Genomic DNA, 17,558 nt, shown 5'->3' on the forward strand with positions numbered 1-17,558 from the left:
ATATTAGGTGTTTTACAATACAATGTACTTGCTATATAGTATACTTACAGAATGCAGTCTATAGTAAATTTATCTTCACACATTTTCCCAGACTGCCTTGCTTAACACTATTAGGCTATATATACTATATATTTATACATGCAATTTTACATAAAATGTATATCCTTTAAAGATAATTTTCCCAGTTAATGAACATAATGGAACAATGCCCATGACTTTATAATAATTTATGTAATCATTTACATAAACCATATATTTTACTGTAGTTTGCATATTCGCAAACATTATAAATGCATGCAACCAAATGGGAGAACAGCCTGCGGGGGGCTATTATTGCCAAACCTGTCTGGTTCACTGTCATGAGAACCCCAAATCACCAAGTGTTTCGGAAGGACAAGAGTCATCCAACAGGGAGCAGGGAACAATGTTCATACACAGCTTTGAAGGTGAGTCAGGGCCACTAGAGCCATTAAACATATCAACAGAATGTGGTTAATCTTCTTCTCTGATCTCAGAAAGCTTTACCTGAGAGTGAAGCAACATTCTGAGGATCTTTTAAGGGGTAAGGAAAGAAATTCCAAGCCCCAACTTGCTTCAGGAGAGTACTCATTTCATATACATGCCTCCAAAATCCTGCCCAAGGAATAACAGGCATTAACTGGTACTTAACCAAATATTCAAAATCTTACAGAGGCCAAAGCAATCACCAGAAGGAAGAACAAAGAAATGCAAGCCCAGCCTTTGCCCCCACTGCAGTTAATCTGTCTCCTAAACCCCAGGTAGCTGAGAGGTGGAAAGTCCAGGGACAAAATCCAGCATGCCTAACCTCTTCTATAACAATGTTCTTGTTTGAACCCCTGTCATCCGGGGAAACGGCTGGAAATAGTGACAAATAAACAGAATAATAATTGATTTTTCCAGAGATGAAAAATGTGAAATTAGTGACCATTTCCCCTCCCCAGATCATTGGCTGATTAATTTAATGTTTGTCTTAGTCTTTCGAAGACATCCTCTCCGGGAGCATCTGCTCTGCCAGGCTCTGTGATGGGTTTGTGGTTTTGGACCCCGTGGTTAAAGCATATTGCACAGTTCTGCAGTTTCAAAGTGAACCTTGACAGCATGAGGAGAGGATGCAGCCAACACCGAGACTTAAGTCTCCCGAGATTGGAACCTGGCTTGTCAGACTGAAGTCAAGTCGGTGATTGTGTGGTCAATGTGTCTCTGGGTTCCATGTTTGAGAAACAGAATCTAAGAACTCCCTGTGCAAGGTTGGAGAGGTGAATCGGCAGTTAAAAGTCAGGCCGATCTTCCTGAGGACCCAGGTTCAGTTCCCAACATGTATATGTGATAGCTCACAGCCATCTGTAACTCAAGTTCCAGGATAGCTGAGGCCCTCTTTTGGCCTCCAGGGGCACCAGGAAGGCATGTGATACATAGACATACACACAGACAGAGCACCTGCAACACAGAAAATAAAAATGTCATTAAAAAATGAATACTACCTGTGTTTTTTCCAGAGTGCCCAAATCTTGCCAAAATAATTTTTAAAAGATCTCAGTGTCAAAGTAGATTTTCACTGAAGTAATTCAGAACTCTCAGTGGGGCAAGATAATGTTTAAGTGTTCTTGACCCTTTCCTCCATTCCAGTCTCCTTCATTTAAAATACCAAAACTAGCTGTTTTTAAAGTCACCTATAAACTATTCCGAAGTTCAATAATCATATTTACCCTGAGAGCAATCATAGTCTCTTATAATAAACATGAGCAGAAGGAGACACACTGCAGAGAGTGACTTCCCAAGACCCTGTAGCCACTGGATAAACTCTGGGCTTGGATGGAACACCCTCCCCACACACAACAGGCCTCCAGATTCCTCCTTCCACCGTTAGCTTTCCCTAGAGCAACCAGAGAGATCTCCCCTCAACCCCATCGGTCACAGCTCCATCTAATGTCCCCATAGCCCAAAGGACCTCTTGCCTAGAGACCTGTGTAAGTGTACACAGAGGCAGAAAATTTAAATCTTTTCTCACATCCTGACTTCAAAAATGTTATATCACTTATGGCTCTAAACATGTGAGCGGGAACTGCAGATACATCCTTAGGGGCCAGGTTTCTGTGGGTTTCTCTGCATCATCAGCCCACACTGATGAGCCCAAGCTGTGATCTCAGCAGATGACTTCATATCCCCCTAACTCCAGCTGCCTGGCCTTAACCTTGACAGTGTCCCTCCCTACTCACTGTGTCTTCAACTTCCTTAGGATCTGAGATGTAAAGGAGTTTGTCTTGCTTTACCCTATTACCCCTGAATCCTATAAGTCTACCAGGGGATAGTGGTTTCTACCTCTCTCAAATGAGTGCCCCTCTAACCTCATTCCTCTCTGACCCAACCCAGGAACCCCACAATTGTCTACCATGATTGCCTAGGATACCTCTTGTGAGGATGTGTCCAGTCCTGAGCTCTTACTCCTGAGTCTTGTCTTAAGCAGCAACGTTTGCCCACATGGGGAAGGAGGCAACAAGAGATACCCAGGGAGCTTTATGAATGGAAACAAACTCCTCTGACATTTTACAGAGAATGATTCTCCTTAAATACAGGCCAAGGTGAGGCACAGAACAGAGCTACCTGTAGGCCAAACTCCATAGACCAGGTCATCATCAGACATCAATAAAAGATGTCAGAAATAAAAACAAAACCTTTCTTCTAAGGAAATAGCACATCACATGTCAACCCCTAAGAATGATTTTTTTTTCATATATTTCTGTTTGATGCTAAGAATCAAACCCAGGGCCTCACTCGTGCTAGGTACACACTCCGCCACTAAACAACACAGCTACCCAAGAGAACATTCTTTGTAAACTTTTATGGCGTCCATTAACAACAGCTTCCTACAATACTTCAGAGACAATGGGGAGGAAATCCTCGCTTTACTACCTTGTGCCTTCCAGAGCTGCTGAGGCAGAGTCAGAAAACCAAACTGTCCTCAGGGAGAGCTAGGGATCCAAACAGAGAGGGGGCAGAACCAGAGTCACCGAGTCATGGTCTCCAGGCACAGGCTCCATTTATAACCTCTTCCTTAACTTTGTTTATCTCTGTGGGAACATGCTGAGGAATCGCACTTTCCAGAAGTTGGGGCCCAGTGATCATTACTTGTCATCAGAGGAAATGGAATTAGGTGATTTAATTCCTCTTCTCAGAAAGTCCACATTGTAATAAATGGCTCCTCAGTGACCTTCGTCCCTGGGTGAGGTTGCTGGGCTTCCCCAGTCACTCTTGGCCTTGGTGGCATAAGAACAACTCACAAAGGTTGTAGCCTTGACACTTCACCTCCATCAGAGACAGAAAGGGGACTGGAGAGTCTCGCCTTCCTCAGCCTTTATGACACAGGAAGAGTGTATCTGTCAGGAAATGATAAAAACGTCAGAGGACGCAGCTTGTACTTGGTTGGATGTACCCAAGGACCATGGGCAGAGTGGCTTACACTGTGGACCAAACCCTCTGTGAAACTGCCAACAGCTCCAGAAGCCAAGGGTGAAGCCTGGAACACGTTCCTCCTATCCCTCAAAGGAACCAATGCTGCTGAAACCCTGACCTGAGATACCATGTACATGCATGCATGCTCAGGTGCACATGTGTGCATGCATACACACACACACACACACACAGAGGGTGGGGCTAGCATCAAACTCCCTACAGAGCTGAGTTTGGAATGCTGCAGTGGTTGTTTGGCACTGACAGGCACCTGGTGCTTCTGGGTTCTATAAGGGAGGCCTGTGGTGGAGGAGCCAGCTCAGCATCTATCCCCCCTCCAGGTTCCCCCTGGTATTGCCACCCTCAGTCACAGCCTCTGACAAGTCCTGTACTGCTGTGAGTCAGGCGCTGACTGGAAACTGGGGAAACTAAGGGTGGATCTAGCAGGAGCTGAGAGATGGGGAGTGACTATGACCAAGATATAAGATTCTCAAACGACTAATACAACTGTTTAAAATGATCTTGTTAAAAAGATGAAGAGAACCTGAAAGAGATCCCTCTACAGAGATCACCCTCTACAGAGAAGTCCATGGCTGATCCCTCCCTCACAGACCAAACGTATCCAAATTCACTTCTGGCATCCAAACCCCTGACGAAATGCCTATAGTTTAAGCCACTTGGTCCATGGTCCTTGGGTATATCCAGCAAAGTATACTTTGGGGCCTCTGAAGTTGTTAAGACTCATTAAAAGAATTCCTTTGTAGGCTTGGTTCCAGTGGCTTGGTCAGCAAAATCCTTGCCCTGCAAGTATGAGGAACTGCATTCCATGCTTAGAAATCATGTCAAAAACCTGGGTGCGGTGACACATGCTTGTATCCCAGTATTGGGAAGGCAGAGACAAATGGATCTGTGAGGTTTGCTGCTAAGTTAGCTTAGTTAGTGAGCTCCAGGCCAATGATAGACCCTCTATAAAACCAGCTACATGGTTCCTGAAGAATACCTGAGATTCACCACTGCCACGCGCACACACACACATGCATGCACACACACTTGAACATGCACATACTATACACACACACACATACACATGTGCACATACACCACACCAGATACACACATGTGCACATACACACTAATTTCAATGATAATTATGAAACAGATTCCATATGAGCTGTTGTTTCAAACAGAGGTTAATACGATGAAAGAGGTACAGAGATACTTGTTAAGTGAAAATTTTAAAGCCAACATCCACATGAGTCAGTCTATGAATTATTTGTGACTTTTGACTCTCCGGCCACATGGCAGTAGAGGAGAAATAAGCAATCCTTTAAAAAGCCAAAATGTCATTACTTAAGCCAAGCCCCTGCCTGGACTGTTCTAATTGTATCTAAATTGTTTCGTTGGTTCCTCTCTCGATAGTGTGATGTGGCAGGTGCCCTGGGCCTTTAGCTTACTAATCAATTATTAATCCGGGAGTTAATAATTCATGTTAATTGGTGCTATAAGCACTTTCTCTGGCAAATGTGAGCAAAGGTCACAACTTTTAACAGCAAAGGCGAAACATTCTCCAAGTTTCTCTTTCCGTGGCCTATCGTGAAAATGCTAAGATACGGAGACAAAATTTAACTAGAGCTGGGAAGGCAAGATAACCCCACAGCTGAAAGACTAGATGTCTCTCTGGGGGACCAGCTCTGCTCCACGGCCCGCTGGAAGGAGGAGAGGTCTCGAGGGGACAAGGGACAGGACTTCAGCCCCACAGGAGCGCTCTGCTCACCCGCTCAGCAGGTTTGTGGACCTTTGTTAACAAGATGAATAATATAAGTCTGAGAGCTGGATCCCTGCTAGTCATGAAAGCTTTTCTTCAGAAAGCAAAAGGAGGCATTTGAGAGACTAGCACTCTCAGGGGCTTTTCATAAATGTCTTTTCTAAATTGTAAGACTAGAGGACACATTCCATCCTAGGATAGCCACAGAAGGAATTCCGAGCAAAACCTCACTCGCTACCACTGAGCACTCCGGGTTTAATGAGTGTACATATGCTCACTCTGTGTTCTATTTCCAGGAAGAAGATGGGTGATTGCTCATTGCCACAGGATGCAAACAAAAACTAGCTTCTTACTTCATCCATCCTAGACTCCCTTCCCAGCTCACTCCTTCGCCCTGGGCTGGCAAGGCAGCCACCTAGACCTGGGCGCTGTGGGTGTTTGATCCCCTTTGAGCCTCGATAATTATTTGAAAGGTTCGTGTCAAATCCCAGTCTCAGGTGATGAAATCACTCATTCCCATTTGTAAAATAAAACTATTCCTGGTAGCTTTTTACAGCCTCGATTAAAAGATAGAAGTCAGCTATGTCGAGAATGGATCCTTGCAGACTTGGGATAAGGCTTAAATGGAAACCACAGGTTCAAGGGTGCCAGGGCCAGGAGGCCAAGCCTCTGACTCTTGTTTTTCTAAGGGAAATGTCGGTAACATATGCTTTTCATTGCTCCCCCTTTAGCCGTTTACATACTGGGGGGTGGGAGGTGTATTTGGCAGCAGGTCCTATTTTTAGGAGTCCTTGAAAACCTTCCCTTAACAGTTTTCATTCTGGCACATATGTGTGTTTTAAGCAGAAGGAAAACCCAAATCCAAGATAGGAAAAGAGAAACATGTGTACAGACACGGGAGATTTTTGCGGCCCAGAGTCACACAATAAGAAAGCAATCATTCAGCCGAGACTTTAAAAATGGATCCTTGCCCGAATTTTCCGACTATTTTCCTTCTAAATGACTGTTTCTTTACAGATCTAAACTAATGTAAAGAGACAGGTTGTCCCTGTGCCAGGACCGAACAAGCAAAGTAGGACAGAGGCTGTTTTTAGGGAAGGAATGTAGCAAGATAATGCCTGCTCTGTCTCCAGCAGCCGCTCAGGCAGAGGCAGAAGAGGATACTGCATGCCTGCAGCCTGGTTGTGAGCACGCACTCCCCACCTGACTCCACGAAACCTACATGATTACGGTCCTATTATTTGCAGTCAGTAACAAAGATTCATCCTTGTGTCAATCATACAACATGGAGAGTCTTTGTCACTCAGTGTAATTAATAGCCTTCACCTCGCAAGGGAAGATGGGAGAAAGACGCCATTCACACAGGACTCGGGTGTCCTCAGAGGATGCTTCTTGGATCTGTGCTGCCTTCTGACAGAGTAACACATTAGAATTCCAGCTGCAGGGGGGAAAGGTAAGCTGAGTGTGTTTGGGGAGGCTGGGCAGGGAGCTCAGTCCGTAAGTGCTTGCTGAGGCCCTGAGTTCTGCCCTGGGAACCCACATAAAAAAGGCAGGTATGTGACCCAGAGGCAGATCCCTGGCACCAACTGGTAAATCAGCAAGCTCTAGGCCAGCAAAGACCCCCATCTCAAAACCAGTGGACAGAGCCTGAGGAACTATTCCCAATGCTGACCTCTGACCTCCACATGCACAAATGCGTATGTGCACACATACTTACACATACATGTATGCCTGTACACACACTAACATGCACATAGGAACACATGTGCACTAAAATTGTGGTCTCTACAAGAGTCTACTCCAAACCGTGCTACCTATTCATTCAGGAATCTGTCAGAGAAAGGGAATAGGCTCAGACTTCAAAATGACAGCACTGCAAACAGGCTTAAAGGTCCAAGGAGTGGTGTCCCTTACACAATTGTTATACTAATTAATAATTAAGACGATCCCCCACAGACATGCCCAAGGCCAATCTGAGCTGAGCAATCCCTCCCTGAGATTTCCTTCTGAGGTAACCATAGGGACAACTTTACAATTTACGCCGACTTGGGCCCTGTGCTTCATGACAAATACACCATATTATTAAACAAAACTCATTGTGCACTTAAAAATGAAAGCTTTGCAAGTATGACTTTACTTCCTACTCCTGGCACACCATTTTTTTAATTGATATAGTCCCAAGTGTTTAAGAGAGTGAGAGTTTGCCTCCCAGGCTCTTTCTGACACTGTACTGTTGCCTACTATCTGAGTGTGCAGGTCTCTGTGTGTATGTAAACATGTTCATTTGTGTATGCATGCACACATGCATGCAGGTGTGTGTTACACATGGGAGCACATGTGTGTGGAGGCCAGGGCTGGTGTGGGTGTCTCCCTTGACCTCTCTTTACCTTATTTTTCAAGGTAGGGTCTCTCCATTGGCCACAGGGCTAGCCAGCATGGTTGTTCTAGCTAGCCAGCTTGCTCCGAGGATTCTCTGTCTCTTCTTTCTAGGAACCAGAATTATAGGGATGCTATGACAGCATGAACAAGTTCAGGGCATCTGCACTAAAGCCCACAGGCTTGGGTGGCAAGCACTGTTTCCACTTACCTATTTCTCCAGGCCACACCACTGATTAATCTTGAGGGGAAAAAAAAAACAATGTAGATTCCTGTGACTGTGAGTGGACACGGGCGCATGCACACACACAAAGGTGCCCACTCGAACACGTGACTACTTGAGGCCAAGTTCTTTGTCCCTTCTCTGCAGGGAACCAGATAAATCTGAGAACCATCTTAGGTCTTTCACATCATCTGAGTCACAGCAGATCCTGCTGAAGGGACCACACGAAGTCACCGAGGCCGCCTCTCCATCCCTAATACGTTCTTTTCAAGGCCACGCTTGAACGGCACCACATGGCATGCTCTCTCTAAATCCACTCTGAAGAATGCCTTTGTTCCATGGCTGCCTAAGGGGGGTGGGGGTGGGGGCTGTGTCGTGTTGGGTAACTTCACTGTCAGCCAGAGAGGATTTAGAATCACTGTGAAACATAGGGCTGTATCTATAATGTGTTTCCTGAAAGCTTAGCGAGAACAGGGAAGATCCACCCTAAATAGGAGCTGGGGTCACAGGCTGCTTAAAAAGGAGAGGGTGAGCTGAGTGCCAGCCTTCTGTTCCCTCTGCATCCTAACTCCAGGTATACATGAGTGGCAGTCTGGTGTTCCTGCTCTCCTGCTCTGTGGCTTCCCCATTGTCATAGTCTGCACCTCAAACCCTGAGCAGGAGAAACCCTTCCTGCCTGACGTTAACTTAGTTGGCTGTTTTGTCACAGCAACAGGAAAGTAACCGACACAGCCAGACTGCTTACGAACCACCAATCCCAGCAGCCTTTGCTCTGTGTTCTGACAGGAAGCTCACCCCAGCCTCTCAGCCACAAGGCCTTTGCAGTTACTCATCTGGAGGCCATGGGTTCACAAATCTCCTCAGGTGTTACAAGGGCTGCAACATCTTTCTGTCTCATGCCTTAGTCAGCTCTAGCTGTAGTACAACATCCTATGGACTTGTTTGCTTTCTTCCACATGTTTGCTTTCTTCCAGCTCTGTGGGCTGTAACTCAGGGTCATGATCCAGCAGGGTTTCTCCTGCCATGCGAAGGGTCAGTTTCTTGCTGTGCCCTTTCGGGTCCTTTCTTCAGGACACACCCATGTCGAGACCGTCCTTTCTGTAAAGACACCAACCACATCTCTCCAGGACTCATTACCCCTTACCACCCATTAAGCCCAAGAAATTCCTGAAAGCCCCATCCACAGGCCAAGTCATGCGGGGATTGGACTTCGATATAAATTTTTGGGAGAAATTCAGCTTAATCCACAGCAACATATATCTCAAATCCCCTCAAGAGTAAAGGCCATTCTCAACACACAGCACAACACCGTTCGTGGACTTCACTACTCTACAAATTAGCTTGCCAGGCATCTTAGTGTAGATATTTTTATTCATGATATATTTAATATATATGGTGTGTTTAATAACAGTGACATGTTATTGCTGTTGGATGAGGGAAAGCACAATCATGCTATATGTGTTTTAGGTTGTAAAATATTAAATTAGTCCTACATAATCAATTTTTACCTAAAATGTCAATTTTGCAAGAAGACATACATGCACCAATGATCACTGTGGATCAACCATGTGAATAATTTGAATTTTAACTTGCATTTGCTGGTGCGTGTGTGGTTTGTTCTAAAGTCTTAATGGGAAAGGTCAAAGCAGCTAGCACGATTGCCTAAACACTAGATGATGCGTTTTGAAACTGAGGAGGTTTCGCTGCTACCACCAACCTGAGTCACAGCAGGAAAACAAACGGCTGGGCCGATAAACGGATAAACGCCGCTGCACCTGCCTCTGGAGTGACCGCACCTTTTCCTCTTTCGTGAATTATTAAGACAGGGAAAAGGAGTTGCTGTTCTAGATGCGGTGGATGCTGTCAGGCATCGTGTTTCTTCCTTGACTTTGCTTGTCATTAGCCCAGGGTTCCACCTGGCGTGTATGTGGAGCGCCAGCGAGGTTTTAGAGCAGATGGAACATTGCTGGTTAGATGGTACCTGCACCTCCACTGGCTTCTAGGCCCACTTAAAGTCTCGTCTTTAGCCTCACTCACATTGCGCATTAAGGGAAATGTGCACCTGCATTCCAGGTCCCACTTTCAAGCTGGTTTATAAAATAATCTGAGAAAACTGCAGAGTCTACAAAGGAAGGACAGCTTGGTGGCTACGGTCAGCTGAGTCTGTGTCAGGCCTGACTTCCACAAGATGTTGGAGCTGCTGAGAGCTGACGGGCCAGAAGCTGATGAAGGGGTGTTTGTCCAGCAGATGATTTGGTGAGCCCTAGAACAGAGGCACCTTAGGAAATAGCCATGTTGGCAAACACCAAAACTGTCAGTCTCAGGAGCTGGCTATACCTATAAACAGTAAAGGGTTAACCGGGAGAGGCTGCGTGCTCTGGGAATATGAGTTCATGAACTAGAGGACAAGCACTGACCCATGGGTTAAGTTCTGGTGCTAAGGGACTTGAACTCTTCTCACTTGAAGGAGCCTGGGCATGCTCTACCATGGTTCCCTCTGCCCAGCATGGCCTCCTCCCCCCATACCCACCAGCCAATTTCACAGACTCTCTTGCCACCAAGACCTGGATTCCATCTGTCCCCTCCCTGGGATGTGAGCTCTCAGGAGTCTCTGATTTCGCAGTCTCCACCTGGATCACGGTTCAAGCACCAGCTCACTATCCCACTGTGTCTCTGTTCTAATTCTCAGAAGTGTGCTCCCTGCCAGGATGTGAGACCATGGACTCCACTCATTCAGAAGATGAAAGCAAGCAGCTGGCTCCTCACAGGGAAGTGTGCATGCATACACGTACATGTGTGCATGTGTGTGTGTGTGTGTATGCATGCATGTGTGTTCCTTATGATATTTCTACTCATTTATAACCTAAGAATAGATTCCAGAAACCCTGAAAGGTCATGAAGCAACTACCAAACACCTACCCACACACATATACACATACACACCCCACATACACACACACACACATACACACACACATACATACTCATACCACATACCACACATACACACCATACACATCACACACACATACACACACACATACATACTCATACCACATACCACACATACACACCATACACATCACACACACACTTACACACACACCACACACACATCACACATACACACACCACACACACATACACACCACACATACACACATACCACACACACATCACACATACACACCATACACACATCACACACATACTCACACATACCACACATACACCACACACACATACACACCACACATACACACATACCACACACACCACACACATACTCACACCACACAGATACACACACAGCAGAGGCAGCATACATGGACCCTCCTATGACCACCCATCTCTTTACTCACTCTCCTTTCCAGACTCCAGTGACTCTAGGGAGCCCCATCTTTGCCATGGGATTTGATGAAGCCATGTTAACTTTGAAAGACCACATCTCCCTCTTGCTGCCCCTTCACAACCACACACATTTCCTGTCACAGAATTAACAAGAACCGTGCAGCACCTGGTCACTCCTATACACATCAGCTGCTGGATCTGTGTCACAGTAGTCCAAATCTATAGCCTGGAACGCCTAGCCACCATGTCCTGTTTCCCCCAGCACCCTTCTATGCCTGGACACCTGACTTTAAGAGTTTGTTAAGATGGCTCCCACTTCCTTAGCATGAATGTCACTACTGATGTAACACAGTTTTTACTCAGACTCTACACTGCAGCTTGCTGAAGTAACCCCCACAGAGGTGTCAAAGCCACCTACAGCCACTGCTAGACCGGGATGGCTGTGCCCTCCAGGGTTTGTTCCTTTGGTTGACAACACTCCTCCCAAATGAGTTGGAAAGATTATATCTTCGAAAATTTCTTCACAACTTGAGACAATCTCTCTCCTCTAAATCCACTGTGAATAATGGCATCCGGCTCCCAGAACAATAGGAAATCCCTACTTCCTTGCACACAATCGCTGTGGCGGGGTCACAGACTGGTTCTGTGAGTCTAGCTGGGACTTCCCCTAGGTTCTATTCAAGAAGGTTTCTGGAGGCAATGATACCCACCTGGAGTCCAGGCTACTCTGGAAACTGAGGCAAGAGGATTGCTTGAATCTGGGATCAAGCCAGCATTGGCAATAGATCAAGACCCCATGACAAAGGAAAAAGGAAAACCCATTTCCCTTTTTTTTTTTCAGGAAAGCCAATGTATTTGTTTTGGAATAAGCAGCTACTTGCCTTATGGGCATCTTCCTTCACCATGAAAACCCTGGAGCAATGGCAGGATGGTGCTGCAGGAGGGTCACTGATAGCTATTTAATAGCCCTAAACAACAAACACGCCTATACCATTCCTTCTGAGACCTGAGAAACACTGCAGAAACGGAGGCAGAAAGAACCTAAAGGCCAGAAGGTAGGAAGCAGGCCTGTGTAATGAGATCTTCTAATCAAAAGACAGCCATTATAATCCCCCCCCCCCACGGCAGCCTCCGATGCTTGAACTGGTCTTCTCAAGAATGGACCTGTCCGAAGCAGGCCTTGGAAGAAGGGCTCAGGGGCCCCACCCACTGAAGGCTACTGGTTACTGATGGGTTCAAGGAACCATGGCTCCCATTGTGTGCCCACTGGTGATCTCACCAGGCTTTACTGGAGAGTCTCAGTATAGTGCTCACACACATGGCTTGGGTTAATCTAATGGGGTCACAAGTAAAACCAGCAGTCATGGATGTGGGAAGCAGGGGTAGTCACTGAGAAGGAACATTGGATAAGAAAGAGGTAAGAGAGGGCAAGGGGGACAGAATGCATTATACACATATACAAAATTGTCAAAGGACAATACCAATCAATAAAAAAGTCCTAGCTGGTGCACCTGAAGTAGTAGCTACAGTGAACTGCTAGAAACATTAGCAAGAATCAATATTTCATGGGCACAACTCTAAACACTTTGTTTACTATATCCCTGCTATGGCCTATGCACCATCAATATCTATTGGATATCTGAGGAAACTAAGAAAATAATAATAACTATAATTAGGCTCTGATGACCATTGTGAAGTTGGTGACTTTGTTATAATCAACATCATGCTTACTGCAGACAGACTGAAACCCCGTGGCCTAGTCTGCAGATGGCCTATGTCTGTTTGATGCTTAGCACAAAGAAGGATTCCATGCAGTGGGCCAACAAACGTGTTTGGTTCCCTCCTGGTTGCTCCACCATCCTTTGGTTCCCTGGAGATCTTTGAAGTACATCCTGCTGGTGAAGGATGAGACATAGACATACAGTGTCTCCTGTGACTGAGAGCAAACTGACTCACTGGATGAATACATCCACAGAAGCCTGGATCAGGAGGGAGGAGAGGAAGTAAGAGAGTGGAAGTTCGTGTCCACTTGTCCAGGATGGCTACCCACTCCTCCACCCTGTCCCATGCCAACCTACATTGGCACAAATTAGACCAGGATACCTCACGTTGTCATGAGCCACCTGGCTCTTCTAAGCCAGCCCCCCCACTCCTACACCTAAACCAGGGAAGATGGGGTGATAGCCACAGTGTTCATGAACTTTCCCTGAGTCACTCAAGCTGTGGTCTGAAACAAACCAAGCTGACACACCACAAGGCCCTGACCTGGGCCAGGCATCCTGTAAGATGAGCCAGCTTCTGAGTGCGAAGGTGGGGCTCAGCCCTTTGGAGTCTAGTTCTGGTTCCCACCACACCTTGTTTATTTGATAGGTCACAGAACCTTCCTGAAGTTTAGCCAGGCATAACAGGACTTATCTGACCATGACTAGAGGCACCCAAGGAGAGAGTGGGCAGAAAGGCTGGTACCACGCACGCCTCACTTCTCCCTCCTGGCCAGCCAAAATCATCCTGTTTATTTCAGATTTTATTTGGCTCCCCACGCAGACAGTCTCTGAGGAAATTCCTTTCAGCCATTTTTTACTGTTTGAAGATACTCCTGTTCAGAGTGTAGTATCATTAACTGTGGATCTTTAGAAATACGTGGGTTAATACAGCTTATTCTAAGCTTGTTTGTTTCTTGGCATCTTTTCCTACACTGAGCCCACGAGCAGAAGCCTAGTGAACTCAGGATTTTCATTCTTGTTGCAGTAGAGACTCCCTCTTCAAACACAGATTCTTTCCTCTTCAAGTTAAAAATATAACTTGTTGTCCTAGAAAAAGTGTTCAGCGCAAATGAATAGCACAAAATTTTTTAAAGAATATAGTCAAATATTTCACTCTCGCTGTCTTTCCCACAATTCCTCCTCTCTCTTTTTATGCCTGTCTATGCTCTGAGCTTCCTTCTCTAAACAGATTTCATAGAAGAATCAAGACAATACAAGCAAATCCATAAGGCACGGTGTCTGTGCAACTCTACCTGAGAATTATTGGCTCTGTGTTGCCTCCTGAAACAGATAGAAAAAGGAATCAGAAAGGATCAGCTCGAATCTCATGGCCCAGGTGTACAGAACAAATAAGGTAAAAGTGGGCTTTTAGTGTCTATACTTAAAGAAGATGATCAAAATTGATGTAGTCAAAATATAGTGGGAATTCTACTATGATTAAAATAAGCAAACTTGGCAGTTCAGGAACTAGAAACTAAAAATGGCATGCTTTCATTCCATCCTTGTAACAAATTAGCATTAAGATGAGATGCTGCATCTCACAGTAGCCAATCAGAAGGGATCTGTGCCCCTGGGGAGACAGAAAGCCTTAGAGGTAGGTTCCTTGGTAAATGTAGTGGCCAAAGATGTACAAGCCCTCAGTGCTTTCTTGGGAACAAAGTCAGACTCTAGCATATCTGAGAGGAAGCTGCTACAGGAAGCAAAGCAGGAAAGGGCCTGAGTTGGTGTAAACAAGAAAACACCCCTGCATAGGAGGGAGGCCTGCTGTTGTTGTCATGGAGGTGGATAGATTTGTGAACAGACTAAAGGGCAGGGAGAAGTGTGAAGGGTCCATCCTCACCTGAGGCAGAGTCACATAGCAGGCAAATAAAGAGGGCCTTCCATCTGCAGACAGATGTAGAGAGGACCACGCAAAGGACATCCACTCACCTCTGTGGTGAGTCCCTCTCTCTGAACATGACGATCACAGGAAATGCTACCCAGGACTATGTTCTGCTGAAAATAGGCACCTGGAAGAGAAGGAATAGAAACCCAGACACTTAATACAAAAAGAAACTTGGAAGTTCTGCAGCCAAGCAGAAAACCCGTTTTCTTAATAATAGTTTTTTAAAAGAAGGTGTCACTATAACAATTACAGAGAATTACAAGGAGCAAAGATATTGTGATAATTTGTTTTGGTCAGTAGCTTGACAACATTTGAAATCAACCACATGGCAAGCCCCTAAGTGGAGCTGTGAGGGATTCTCTCGGTGAGCAGAGCTTTCCAATGGCAGGCCCCACAAGAGGGGTCCTTGTGCTTGCTTGTCTCCCTGGCAAGGTCATTTCCGGTTGCGTCTATGCTCTTGTAACTGTGGCAGACACCCTTTACTGCTGCTTCTTTAAGCTTCTTTAAGCTTCCAAACTGTATTAAAGACCAGATGCTCTTCTAGAACCTTCCAGGTCCTCCATACCAGCTTGAGGCAGCTGAGGAATCCCACCTCGGACTGGGAAGCCATTGGGATCTCCACTGACTCTCATAAAGATTCTCTAATTACTTATGCTGTCCCTACTATTCTTTGACCTAACACAGACACGACAGAAAAAAAATCTCAAGGAATTCAGCATCCTACAAACACAAAATTGCTTGTGGCTGCTATCTCAGTGATGTTAAGGATATCTTAGATATCATAAAAAATTATAAAAATGAAGTAAATTCTCTCTAGTCCATGAGTCAGGAATACATTTTTGTTTGTAAACAGATAAATTGGAGAAAAACATACCATACTCGATAATTTTAATTAACATACCATAAGAATATTCCAATTTTGTTTGTTTGGTTTTTGTTTGTTTGTTTGTTTTTTAGAAAACATGAGTTTGCACATCTGTAAGAATCACATGTCGTATTTATGGCACTAAGGTTTATGGCACCCACATATCTAAGGTTGACCACTCCCATATTCCTAGCAATATGTCACTCATAATTACTTGCTGTAGTGTCCAGCATTGTGATGAGCAGCCTGTCTGTCTTCTGGTCTTTATTTATCCTCACTACACGGGTCTGTCCTCAGCTACTACATCTGTATAGACTACTACGTTTCTTACTTAGACTGTTAAAATAATAGCCCTTGGCTGGCCGAGGTGCTTGTCTAAGGAGAACTTACAGAATTTGCCTTCAGTACTTCTCGCTGGTGACAGGGGGAAAATTAGATAAAAGCAGGTTCTGTTCCGTGTACTTCTTACTTGGCCTGAAAACATGGGAATACATCCAAAGAATTCCTAGACATGGTGGGTGGCCAGGAGAGGCTATTTTTATGATAACTAAATTGGTTCACTTAACTTTTGTGCCAACCAGCAGTTCAGCTAATGAACCTCCTCTCTATTTATTTGAGAGATTAGACAATGTTCTATTCTTTATCGTGAGAGTTGGTTTTTTTTTTTTAATTCCAAGTCACTAATATGAGTAGGGGAAATAGACAAGAGATAAAAATACAATTCATTCTGCCCAGAGCCTGCATGCGATTCCTGAAATGGCCGAGCCCAGAGGAAAACCAGAAGTAAGACTGGATAAAAAAGGGATGCCTGAGAGCCAGGAGACTCTGGGATGTGTTTGGACAGAGATGCTCCCTAGGGAGCACAGGCAGTGAAAATTACAGCCAAGAACGCGGATGATAGGCTACGGAGATTCAGTGCTTGCCACTGAAGTATGAGGACCTTGTTCCAATGCCAAGCACTCATGTGATACGTTGGGCTGCAAACCCAGCTCAGGATGGGCAGACACAGGAGGTTTCCTGGAGCTTCCTGGCCAGCCAATCTAGAGAAATCAGGGAGCCCAGGTTCTGTGAAAGACTGTTTCCAAAATAATAATAATAACAATAATGATAATAATGATAATGATGATAATAATGATAATTATTATTAATAATAATAAATGGGAAGTGAGAAGATGGCACTCAGTGTTATCTCTGGCTTCTATGTGTACACACATGCATGCACACTTACACATGCACAAACACACATACACACACACACACACACAAAGAACATAGACGAGGAGGGGCAACATGCCCATTCTGGTAATCTTGCTGGTGGGAAATAGCTCTTTTGAAGCAAATCACACACAGCTTGAGCCGTCCATGAGAACTGCAGGCTAATCCCTAGGAGTTACTATGCGTAATGGGCCTAACAAAATCCTCTGTGGGTTACTGAACGTCACTACAGGCTGGCATTCTGAACTGGCTAGCCTGGGTAAAGCCAGTGGACTTACTGAATATGGGTCCCGTCTATCCCACAAATCTCAAAATTGCCCAGGTTCCCTGGAGCTTCATTCCACTCCCAGCAGCCCGGGGAAGCGTTGCTCAGTAATGAGGTCCTATGAGCAAGCCCAGACACAGCTTGCAGTGGATACACCAGGCAGACTCGGCACTTCCCTGAGAACTGCATGTGTTTTTCCAGATAAAGTGTGTCTCCCCAAGAGAAGGAACTCGTAGAAAGCTCCAGAGGAATAAGAGAGAGGCTTTAAGACACCCAGCTGCGGGACAAGTCAGGGACACTGCTTCTTTCCGTAGCTCTTTCGTTCAAAGGCAAGGCAGGACAACAGAAGAGCCGCTGAGGCCAGGGCAGAGCGACTCCTGGA

General features: G+C 45.4%; 1 long non-coding RNA gene across 1 annotated transcript; it reads left to right on the forward strand.

The window, feature by feature from the left end:
- Positions 1-5,011: 5,011 nt before the first annotated feature.
- On the forward strand, positions 5,012-5,816 carry LOC114611563. Its single transcript, XR_003709862.1, has 2 exons — positions 5,012-5,253; positions 5,530-5,816. It is a non-coding gene; the product is annotated as an uncharacterized LOC114611563 (long non-coding RNA).
- Positions 5,817-17,558: the final 11,742 nt, after the last annotated feature.

The sequence above is a fragment of the Grammomys surdaster genome, unplaced genomic scaffold (genome assembly GCF_004785775.1).
Source record: "Grammomys surdaster isolate TR1022 unplaced genomic scaffold, NIH_TR_1.0 126118, whole genome shotgun sequence".
NCBI lineage: Eukaryota > Metazoa > Chordata > Mammalia > Rodentia > Muridae > Grammomys > Grammomys surdaster.